Below are 12,292 nucleotides of genomic sequence, written 5' to 3' on the forward strand. Positions count from 1 at the left end.
TGCATCACTACCTGGGCCTGCACTACTATACATCACTATCTGGGCCTGTACTACTATGCATCACTTCCTGGGCCTGTACTACTATGCATCACTATCTGGGCCTGCACTACTATGCATCACTATCTGGGCCTGCACTACTATATATCAGTATCTGGGCCTGCACTACTATGCATCACTACCTGGGTCTGCACTACTATGCATCACTATCTGGGCCTGCACTACTATGCATCACTATCTGGGCCTGCCCTACTATGCATCACTATCTGGGCCTGCCCTACTATGCATCACTATCTGGGTCTGCACTACTATGCATCACTATCTGGGCCTGCCCTACTATGCATCACTATCTGGGCCTGCACTACTATGCATCACTATCTGGGCCTGCACTACTATGCATCACTATCTGGGCCTGCACTACTATGCATCACTATTTGGGCCTGCACTACTATGCATCACTACCTGGGTCTGCACTACTATGCATCACTATCTGGGCCTGCACTACTATGCATCACTACCTGGGCCTGCACTACTATGCATCACTACCTGGGCCTGCACTAGTATACATCACTATCTTGGCCTGCACTACTATGCATCACTACCTGGGTCTGCACTACTATGCATCACTATCTGGGCCTGCACTACTATGCATCACTATCTGGGCTTGCACTACTATGCATCACTACCTGTGCCTGCACTACTATGCATCACTACCTGTGCCTGCACTACTATGCATCACTACCTGGGTCTGCACTACTATGCATCACTACCTGGGCCTGCACTACTATATATCACTACCTGTGCCTGCACTACTATGCATCACTACCTGGGCCTGCACTACTATATATCAGTATCTGGGCCTGCACTACTATACATCACTATCTTGGCCTGCACTACTATGCATCACTACCTGGGTCTGCACTACTATGCATCACTACCTGGGTCTGCACTACTATATATCACTAACTGGGCCTGCACTACTATATATCACTAACTGGGTCTGCACTACTATATATCACTAACTGGGCCTGCACTACTATGCATCACTATCTGGGCCTGCACTACTATACACCACTATCTGGGCCTGCACTACTATGCATCACTACCTGGGTCTGCACTACTATATATCAGTATCTGGGCCTGCACTACTATGCATCACTACCTGGGCCTGCACTACAATGCATCACTATCTGGGCCTGCACTACTATGCATCACTATCTGGGCCTGCACTACTATGCATCACTACCTGGGCCTGCACTACTATGCATCACTACCTGGGCCTGCACTACTATGCATCACTATCTGGGCCTGCACTACTATGCATCACTATCTGGGTCTGCACTACTATACATCACTATCTGGGTCTGCACTACTATACATCAGTATCTGGGCCTGCACTACTATGTATCAGTATCTGGGTCTGCACTACTATATATCAGTATCTGGGTCTGCACTACTATACATCAGTATCTGGGCCTGCACTACTATGTATCAGTATCTGGGTCTGCACTACTATGTATCAGTATCTGGGTCTGCACTACTATATATCAGTATCTGGGTCTGCACTACTATGTATCAGTATCTGGGTCTGCTTTACTATACATCAGTATCTGGGCCTGCACTACTATATATCACTACCTGGGCCTGCACTACTATATATCAGTATCTGGGCCTGCACTACTATGTATCACTATCTGGGTCTGCACTACTATGTATCACTATCTGGGCCTGCACTACTATGTATCACTATCTGGGCCTGCACTACTATGTATCACTATCTGGGCCTGCACTACTATGCATCACTATCTGGGCCTGCACTACTATACACCACTATCTGGGCCTGCACTACTATACATCACTACCTGGGTCTGCACTATTATGCATCACTATCTGGGTCTGCACTACTATGTATCACTATCTGGGCCTGCACTACTATACACCACTATCTGGGCCTGCACTACTATGCATCACTTTCTGGGCCTGCACTACTATGCATCACTATCTGGGCCTGCACTACTATACACCACTATCTGGGCCTGCACTACTATACATCACTACCTGGGCCTGCACTACTATGTATCAGTATCTGGGTCTGCACTACTATATATCAGTATCTGGGTCTGCACTACTATACATCAGTATCTGGGCCTGCACTACTATGCATCACTACCTGGGTCTGCACTACTATGCATCACTATCTGGGCCTGCACTACTATGTATCACTATCTGGGCCTGCACTACTATGCATCACTATCTGGGCCTGCACTACTATATATCAGTATCTGGGCCTGCACTACTATGCATCACTACCTGGGTCTGCACTACTATGCATCACTATCTGGACCTGCACTACTATGCATCACTACCTGGGCCTGCACTACTATGCATCACTACCTGGGCCTGTACTACTATGCATCAATATCTGGGCCTGCACTACTATGCATCACTATCTGGGCCTGCACTACTATGCATCACTATCTGGGCCTGCACTACTATGCATCACTATCTGGGCCTGCACTACTATGCATCACTATCTGGGCCTGCACTACTATGCATCACTATCTGGGCCTGCACTACTATGCATCACTATCTGGGCCTGCACTACTATATATCAGTATCTGGGCCTGCACTACTATGCATCACTACCTGGGCCTGCACTACTATGCATCACTACCTGGGTCTGCACTACTATGCATCACTATCTGGGCCTGCACTACTATGCATCACTACCTGGGCCTGCACTACTATGCATCACTACCTGGGCCTGCACTAGTATACATCACTATCTTGGCCTGCACTACTATGCATCACTACCTGGGCCTGTACTACTATGCATCACTTTCTGGGCCTGCACTACTATATATCAGTATCTGGGCCTGCACTACAATGCATCACTACCTGGGCCTGCACTACTATGCATCACTACCTGGGCCTGCACTACTAAGCATCACTATCTGGGACTGCACTACTATGCATCACTATCTGGGCCTGCACTACTATGCATCACTACCTGGGTCTGCACTACTATGCATCACTATCTGGGCCTGCACTACTATGCATCACTACCTGGGCCTGCACTACTATGCATCACTACCTGGGCCTGCACTAGTATACATCACTATCTTGGCCTGCACTACTATGCATCACTATCTGGGTCTGCACTACTATGCATCACTATCTGGGCCTGCCCTACTATGCATCACTTCCTGGGCCTGCACTAGTATACATCACTATCTTGGCCTGCACTACTATGCATCACTACCTGGGTCTGCACTACTATGCATCACTATCTGGGCCTGCACTACTATGTATCACTATCTGGGCCTGCACTACTATACATCACTATCTGGGCCTGCACTACTATGCATCACTACCTGGGCCTGCACTAGTATACATCACTATCTTGGCCTGCACTACTATGCATCACTACCTGGGCCTGCACTAGTATACATCACTATCTTGGCCTGCACTACTATGTATCACTACCTGGGCCTGCACTAGTATACATCACTATCTTGGCCTGCACTACTATGCATCACTACCTGGGCCTGCACTAGTATACATCACTATCTTGGCCTGCACTACTATGTATCACTACCTGGGCCTGTACTACTATACATCACTATCTGGGCCTGCACTACTATGCATCACTACCTGGGCCTGCACTACTATGTATCACTATCTGGGCCTGCACTACTATACATCACTATCTGGGCCTGCACTACTATGCATCACTACCTGGGCCTGCACTAGTATACATCACTATCTTGGCCTGCACTACTATGCATCACTACCTGGGCCTGCACTAGTATAAATCACCATCTTGGCCTGCACTACTATGTATCACTACCTGGGCCTGCACTAGTATACATCACTATCTTGGCCTGCACTACTATGCATCACTACCTGTGCCTGCACTAGTATACATCACTATCTTGGCCTGCACTACTATGTATCACTACCTGGGCCTGCACTACTATACATCACTATCTTGGCCTGCACTACTATGCATCACTACCTGGGCCTGCACTAGTATACATCACTATCTTGGCCTGCACTACTATACATCACTATCTTGGCCTGCACTACTATGCATCACTACCTGGGCCTGTACTACTATACATCACTATCTTGGCCTGCACTACTATGTATCACTACCTGGGCCTGCACTACTATACATCACTAACTGGGCCTGCACTACTATGTATCACTATCTGGGCCTGCACTACTATGTATCACTATCTGGGCTTGCACTACTATGTATCACTATCTGGGCCTGCACTACTATGTATCACTATCTGGGCTTGCACTACTATGTATCACTATCTGGGCCTGCACTACTATGTATCACTAACTGGGCCTGCACTACTATGTATCACTATCTGGGCTTGCACTACTATGTATCACTATCTGGGCTTGCACTACTATGCATCACTACCTGGGTCTGCACTACTATGCATCACTACCTGGGCCTGCACTACTATGCATCACTATCTGGGCCTGCACTACTATGCATCACTACCTGGGCTTGCACTACTATGTATCACTATCTGGGCTTGCACTACTATGCATCACTACCTGGGTCTGCACTACTATGCATCACTACCTGGGCCTGCACTACTATGCATCACTACCTGGGCCTGCACTACTATGCATCACTACCTGGGCCTGCACTACTATGTATCACTATCTTGGCCTGCACTACTATACATCACTATCTGGGCCTGCACTACTATACATCACTATCTGGGCCTGCACTACTATACATCACTATCTGGGCCTGCACTACTATGTATCACTATCTGGGCCTGCACTACTACACATCACTATCTTGGCCTGCACTACTACACATCACTATCTTGGCCTGCACTACTACACATCACTATCTTGGCCTGCACTACTACGCATCACTATCTGGGCCTGCACTACTATGCATCACTACCTGGGTCTGCACTACTATGCATCACTATCTGGGCCTGCACTACTACACATCACTATCTGGGCCTGCACTACTATGTATCACTATCTGGGCCTGCACTACTATACATCACTATCTTGGCCTGCACTACTATGTATCACTATCTGGGCCTGCACTACTATACATCACTATCTGGGCCTGCACTACTATGTATCACTATCTGGGCCTGCACTACTATACATCACTACCTGGGCCTGCACTACAATGCATCACTATCTGGGCCTGCACTACTATGCATCACTACCTGGGCCTGCACTACTATGTATCACTATCTGGGCCTGCACTACTATACATCACTATCTGGGCCTGCACTACTATGCATCACTACCTGGGCCTGCACTACTATGCATCACTACCTGGGCCTGCACTACTATGTATCACTACCTGGGCCTGCACTACTATGTATCACTATCTGGGCCTGCACTACTATACATCACTACCTGGGCCTGCACTACTATGCATCACTACCTGGGCCTGCACTACTATGCATCACTATCTGGGCCTGCACTACTATGCATCACTATCTGGGCCTGCACTACTATGCACCACTACCTGGGCCTGCACTACTATGCACCACTATCTGGGCCTGCACTACTATGCATCACTATCTGGGCCTGCACTACTATACATCACTATCTGGGCCTGCACTACTATATATCAGTATCTGGGCCTGCACTACTATGTATCACTACCTGGGCCTGCACTACTATGCATCACTATCTCGGCCTGCACTACTATGCATCACTACCTGGGCCTGCACTACTATGTATCACTATCTGGGCCTGCACTACTATGCATCACTACCTGGGCCTGCACTACTATGCCACACTATCTGGGCCTGCACTACTATACACCACTATCTGGGCCTGCACTACTATGCATCACTTTCTGGGCCTGCACTACTATGCATCACTATCTGGGCCTGCACTACTATACATCACTATCTGGGTCTGCACTACTATGCATCACTACCTGGGCCTGTACTACTATGCATCACTATCTGGGCCTGCACTACTATTCATCACTAACTGGGCCTGTACTACTATACATCACCATCTGGGCCTGCTCTACTAAACATCACTACCTGGGTCTGCACTACCATGCATCACTATCTGGGCCTGCACTACTATACATCACTATCTGGACCTGCACTACAATGCATCACTATCTGGACCTCACTATCTGGGCCTTCACTACTATACATCACTACCTGGGCCTGCACTATTTATCCCTATCTGGGCCTGCACTACTATACATCACTATCTGGGCCTGCACTACTATACAATTTTTATAATTATATGTGGTGACATTAACGTGCATTTAAATGGAAATAATTGTGACATTGCTTCCTTGACGTTTTAAGTAAAAACAGCTTAACCAACTGTAAAAGCACTGGACTACCATATACCATTAAACTCACACTAAAAACTCTTGACTATATCATTGTAAGCATATCGCAAACAGATTTAGTACTTTATAATACTGTTATAGATAATGATTGTACATGTGTACCTGATCACTTGCCTATTGTTACTCATTGTATCTGAAGATCGAAGCCATGATCCTGATCTAACGAAGGAAGTACAATCAGCTGATGTAGAATTAGCGGTTAAGATTCTGAAACTACGCAAAGCACCTGGCCATGAGGATATCACATCAGAACACCTAAAACATAGTGGCAACGTTTTACACAGATACCTAGCAACAGTTATTCACAATGATGATAAATAGTTAGTATGTGCCTGAAAGTTGTAAAATGGAATTATAATCCCAATACACAAAGAAGGAAAACCTAAAACAAACCCCAGTAGTTATAGGCCCATAACACTATTACCAGTTATATACAAACTGCTTGAACACCTGTTACACAAACGATTGACTCACTGGCTTTCTCTACATAAATGTACAGCTCACAAATAAACAACAAAACGCCTACCAGAAACACCTCGGATCAATTACTGCTTCCTTCAACCTACAAGAATCGATCTACGAGAGATTCGAACTTGGGTCAAACGTCTATGCTGCCCTACTTGACACTGCCGGAGCTTTTGACAATGTACCACACAGTGCAATAATCATTAAAATGAAAAAAGGGATAAAAGGAACGTTTCTATGCTTAATTGCGAACATGTACAGTGCCCTTAAAGGATACGCTTTGGTAAATGGTATAGCTTCAAAACACTTCGATGTAAAGCAAGGCATCCGACAAGGGGGAGTACTTTCCACGTGGAGTTATCTCTTCTTTATAGACGGTCTCCTGAACAAACTTGAAACTACCGGAAACGATCTTACCCTTAATAACAGTATGCATTGCGGTAATCCTACGCTTGCAGACGACTTGGCACTGCTATGTGGAAATAAAACATCATTAGAAAAGCAATTGGATGTTGTGAAACAAAATGCTAATACGTGGGGATATGACTTCAATGTTACCCAGCAAACACATGACGTTGGATCGACGTCGGATATAGGTTGGATTTAGGTCGCGACGTCGGCGACTTAAATACAACGTTGTATCAACGTCGAACTCACGATGTCAGTCCGACGTCGCAATTAGACCTCGAACCGACGTTTTGATTTGGTTATTGTTTGTAATAAGTTGTATTTTATCAAGTTAATACATGATATACACATGAAGTAGCAAGAAGTTGCTCGAAAATTCGTGATACTGCTGCAAATAAATACTAAAACTAGATCATTTTATTATTCAAGTTGCTTCCCTTGTCTGTGCCCTTGGTTTCTGTAATTTCCGCATGGTGTCGCATGTTTATAGTCTTTTTTCTTTCTTTTGATTTTGTTGTTGTTAAAATTCATCTTGTTGAACAAACATTAGCAGAAATACTTATATCGATAGCTTCAAATCATTTAGATTATTCCGAAAACAATGCATGTTTAATTCCTTATCTTAAAATAGACGCGCGCAATTTTGAAACCATTTCGATCCGCCATATTGCTCATGTAGTGTACGAGAGATAAGGAGTCAATTACTCCTCTAGAGACTTGACTGTTGAAATTTCAGTAATACAACAAGATAAGTTAATACAATGCATATTTAACGGTTTATAGCAATAATTTTCTGTTGTTTTACAAGGCTGTTTCAATTTGAATTTAGCATACATGTAATTCAACCCGATTCGTCCTTTTTGTGTGTGAAAACAATGTTTATTGTTCTCTTAAATAAAATCTGATTTTTTTTAGATAAATATTAGTCTTTTTTGTGTAACTTTGGTCAGAATCAGAAAGGCGCAGTTTTGTGTTGTATGTATACTGATATTAAACTAGTTTGTTATTTACCATTATTATTATTGTTCATTGTAAAATTCACTGTCATCCAGCAAAATTGTATATATTGTTATTAAAAAGATTTAAAAAGATTGTAATTATGACTGGTTGATTCAATAGTAAGAGGTATCTTAATTACCTTCATATTATTCTGAGTGTACCATTTTTTGACAGATTAAATATGACGGATGATGTAATGCCAGGCTTTAAAGTGAAGAAAATGACTTTCCAAACGCAGTTTTTCAAGGTGTTCAAGGTAATACTTGCTAAGTCAAATCTGCTTCTTGACATTTAATTATTTTATTATTAAAGTGAGTACCACGTATAGTCTTGTGCATTCACCTCATAAAATAGCACTGGTGCCCGTTCAAGGAAAACAAAGTAACTATTCACTGAAAATGATTTAATCCGCGATAGCTTTGATCACAGATTCTAGTCACTGAAATTAAGTACTAGTATAACCATTAAGAGACAATGAAAAAAAGCCAGCAGATATTGCACCAAACCTGGAGAAATTTTGATGTGTGGAATTTGATATCAAAACTTTATTTTCAGCAATTTCAAGTCAATATCATCTTATTTAGCAACATTTTTATGTATTTTAGCAAGTGTTACTGTGATATCTGCAACTGAACATGGGGTTGATTGGGCAATTGGATCCTGTCTGAAGTACGCTCCAGACGAACATGGAGGTGGAGGACAAACTGTTTACACAAGTTAATAAACTCTGTCTTTAAACTTATAAATTTACCATATGCCATTTAATTTGATGTGCCTTTATCATTCAACAGTTTTAGTGTGTGTATAGATTTGTTGTGAAAATAAAACTTGTAAATTCTCTGAGTTGTTTGATACATAATGAATGTTGGTAAGTCCTGTGGTAATTCCTAATTACCTGTTACCTCTGTGGTATACATGATTATACAATGGATTTTGTTCGTTATCACGACGTTGTTCCAACGTCGTTACTCCAACGTTGTTCCAACGTCGTTACTCCAACGTTGTTTCAACATCGTAACTCTGACGTTGTTTCAACGTCGTGATTCCGACGTCTAAAAAACTTTCAATTTCAACCAATATATAACGTTTATCCTACGTCAGTTTCTGACGTTGTTACAACGTCGTTCCGACGTCAATTGTTTGCTGGGTAACAAAAGTATAGCCATAATTTTTAGTACTAATAAACATATTTATGCAACAAATATTAAATTCGGCACTGAACATATAACCAGCACAGGAATATGGAGGTTATTCGTTGCCAAAAGTCCAAACGTGTAATTCCCACAATGAGCTTCTTAATCGTACTAAATATCTCTTACATTTGTCAATGTAGACGTGCTATTTGTTGTTTCTATTCGTCAGTTTTTCCGTATTGATTTGTCATTTGTCATTATAGTAGTCAAAATGTATATTTTGTCAGATCTACCCTGTATAAACTCACTAAAACATAGATCGTATAACTTGCCTTTAACAATATGATGATGTAATTTAGAAAGCCGAATCATGCATATGTAAAACTGCAATCCTACAGTCTCACTCGCATTCGTAAAATGATCGTTTGCTGTCCAACAAGTCCAGGTTTACAAAAGTCAATTGACAAGTTCAGAATTACAAGGATAGACGATTTCGCCTATACCTTGTGGCGGAGCTAACGAATCAGATTTTCTTTCGTTTATTTCCGTCGAATCAAGCAAGGGAGATAACATCTTCGCCTACCTCCAGTAAATTCCCGGTTGTAAGTCCGAGTACTCTCTTTTTATTTCACAATAAAAACTAAAATTAACTTTATCTTTTATTTTATTTTGACGATCAATGTTCTTAAATGGGTTATAAATCACCATATTATTTAGTCAATTGCAGTTGGGTGTATCTGAGTTGGGCTCACGGACCAAGAAATATACTGCCACTGTCAGTTGTTTTTTTACTTACATACCCAAGCAAGCAAAAATTGTTCATTTATTTTATTTTCAAGTGGACCATGTGCGGCTCGTTCAGTGTGGGGGGGGAGCTGTAGGGCCTGTGCCCCCCCCCCCCCCAGTTGGCCCGCAAGTTAATTTAAAGGTTAATTTTTTTGTCAATATTTCTCAGAAAAAAATACTTAATTACGCCATAATGCACCAATTCAGACTAAAATATTTAGAATATTCTTGGGGAGTACCCCTAAACCCCACTTCCCACATTTTAAACATATTAATGTCATGCCCACTCGAGGGATCATGTCCAAAAAGTTGTGCCCCTAAGTAACGCCCCTCTAACGCAAGTCCCTGTTCAAAACCTGCTCCAGCAAACCCACGAAACTTTTGATGGACATCATAATGATATCCACCTAGTTTTGTCTGATGTTATACATTTACTATCTTAATAAGCATGTATGGTGTAAACGTGTAATTTCAATACATCATTGAAACAAAATATCCATGTGGATGGAAGAACAGCCCTCCAACCCACTTGTGTCCCCCAGTTATGAATTACGGGATCTGCCACTGTGAACCATAACAATCAAGTGGGGGATTTCAAGAACATGAAAAAATAGATATCGTGAGTCTTGTAATAATTGTTTATTAGCAATAAATTGACTTCATCATTAAAATACTTTATTAATTACCTATAAAATAATATTCGTTACAGTATAATGTAAAAGTTATATGAAGTTGTAATCTAAGTATATTTTATCCATACAGTTCCAGCTACCAGGTAAGAAACCTCTGGGGCATCTTAGTGAATAATTTCAACTTAATGAAAATTTAGATTTTTTTCTTCATAAATTTTAAATTATCTAATATTACTTGCAATCTTAAACATTGCAAAAAGGCAAGAAAGTGTCCTCTAATGGTAGAATTTAAAATAATGTTTATAGTAATTTAAAGCTGCACTCTCACAGATTGACAGTTTTGACAACCTTTTTTTGTCCCAGACTCGGCTGATTTTGGCAGCAATGCTTTCTATACAAATGATAAGATTACTCACACTAAAACATATCTAAATTGTTTGGAAAACTGCCGACATTTTTCATTTTTCCTTAAACGTTACTGTAGTATCACTTTTAGCCATAAAACATCAATTTGCGAACGTAAAACTGAAAAACTGTATCTGATCTTTTGTCAGCAGTCTTATACCACTGGTATCCAGACATTAACGCAAAAATTGGCTAATTCCAAAACAAAAAATAAAAATAGTTGTCAACACGGTCAATCTGTGAGAGTGCAGCTTTAAAAGAAAAATAAGACAATGGGACTTTTCATTCTTAAAGTATAATTTAATGCTAATGACTTACATTTTGTTGTGTTTGAGTCAAGTATCATTTTGCATACATCTCATTTCATGTCATATGTGCGTATTAATTACTATTATATAGACAAAACATGTTGTAATATCATATATTATTTTATTCGACTTGAAATAATTTATAATCCATCATGTTTCCAAATCATAGTCCATAATGTCATAATATAGATGATTCGTAATATCCATAATAACGTTCGCAATGTCCATGGTCCAAAGTATCCATAATTGGTTTAAATAGAGCCGAGTGATAGCGGAAATTTCCGAAAGACGTAAGGAGGAGTTAAGACATGGTTTAGGCGGAGTTAAGACATGGTTAAGGCGGAGCTATCTATAAATAAAATTAAATTCATCTCGTAAACATGTTGAACTGCGAATGAAAAGTCACCACCATACAATGTACTTTGTAGTACTACGAACTGAAATCTGTCTTCTACACACCGCAATGTAAAATCGGCATGTGACTTTCACAGAATGACGTGTGTTTAACATACACAACTTTATAAACACGACTGAATCGTCTGTTGAACGAGAATAAAACTCCAATTGGTACAGTGAAAAATGAAAATGTGCAGTGTAAAATGTAAACATACAACCGATGAGTTGGCGGTTGTAAAATGTAAATTGGTAAATCATCAATGTTACAAACCTAAAATACACACATACACGTCTGGACTTTTGGCAACGAGTAGCCTCCATACAGGAACAGTAAAGTACGTTGGAATCATACTTGAAAGTACACTGAAATGCACC

The sequence above is a fragment of the Mya arenaria genome, chromosome 11 (genome assembly GCF_026914265.1).
Source record: "Mya arenaria isolate MELC-2E11 chromosome 11, ASM2691426v1".
NCBI lineage: Eukaryota > Metazoa > Mollusca > Bivalvia > Myida > Myidae > Mya > Mya arenaria.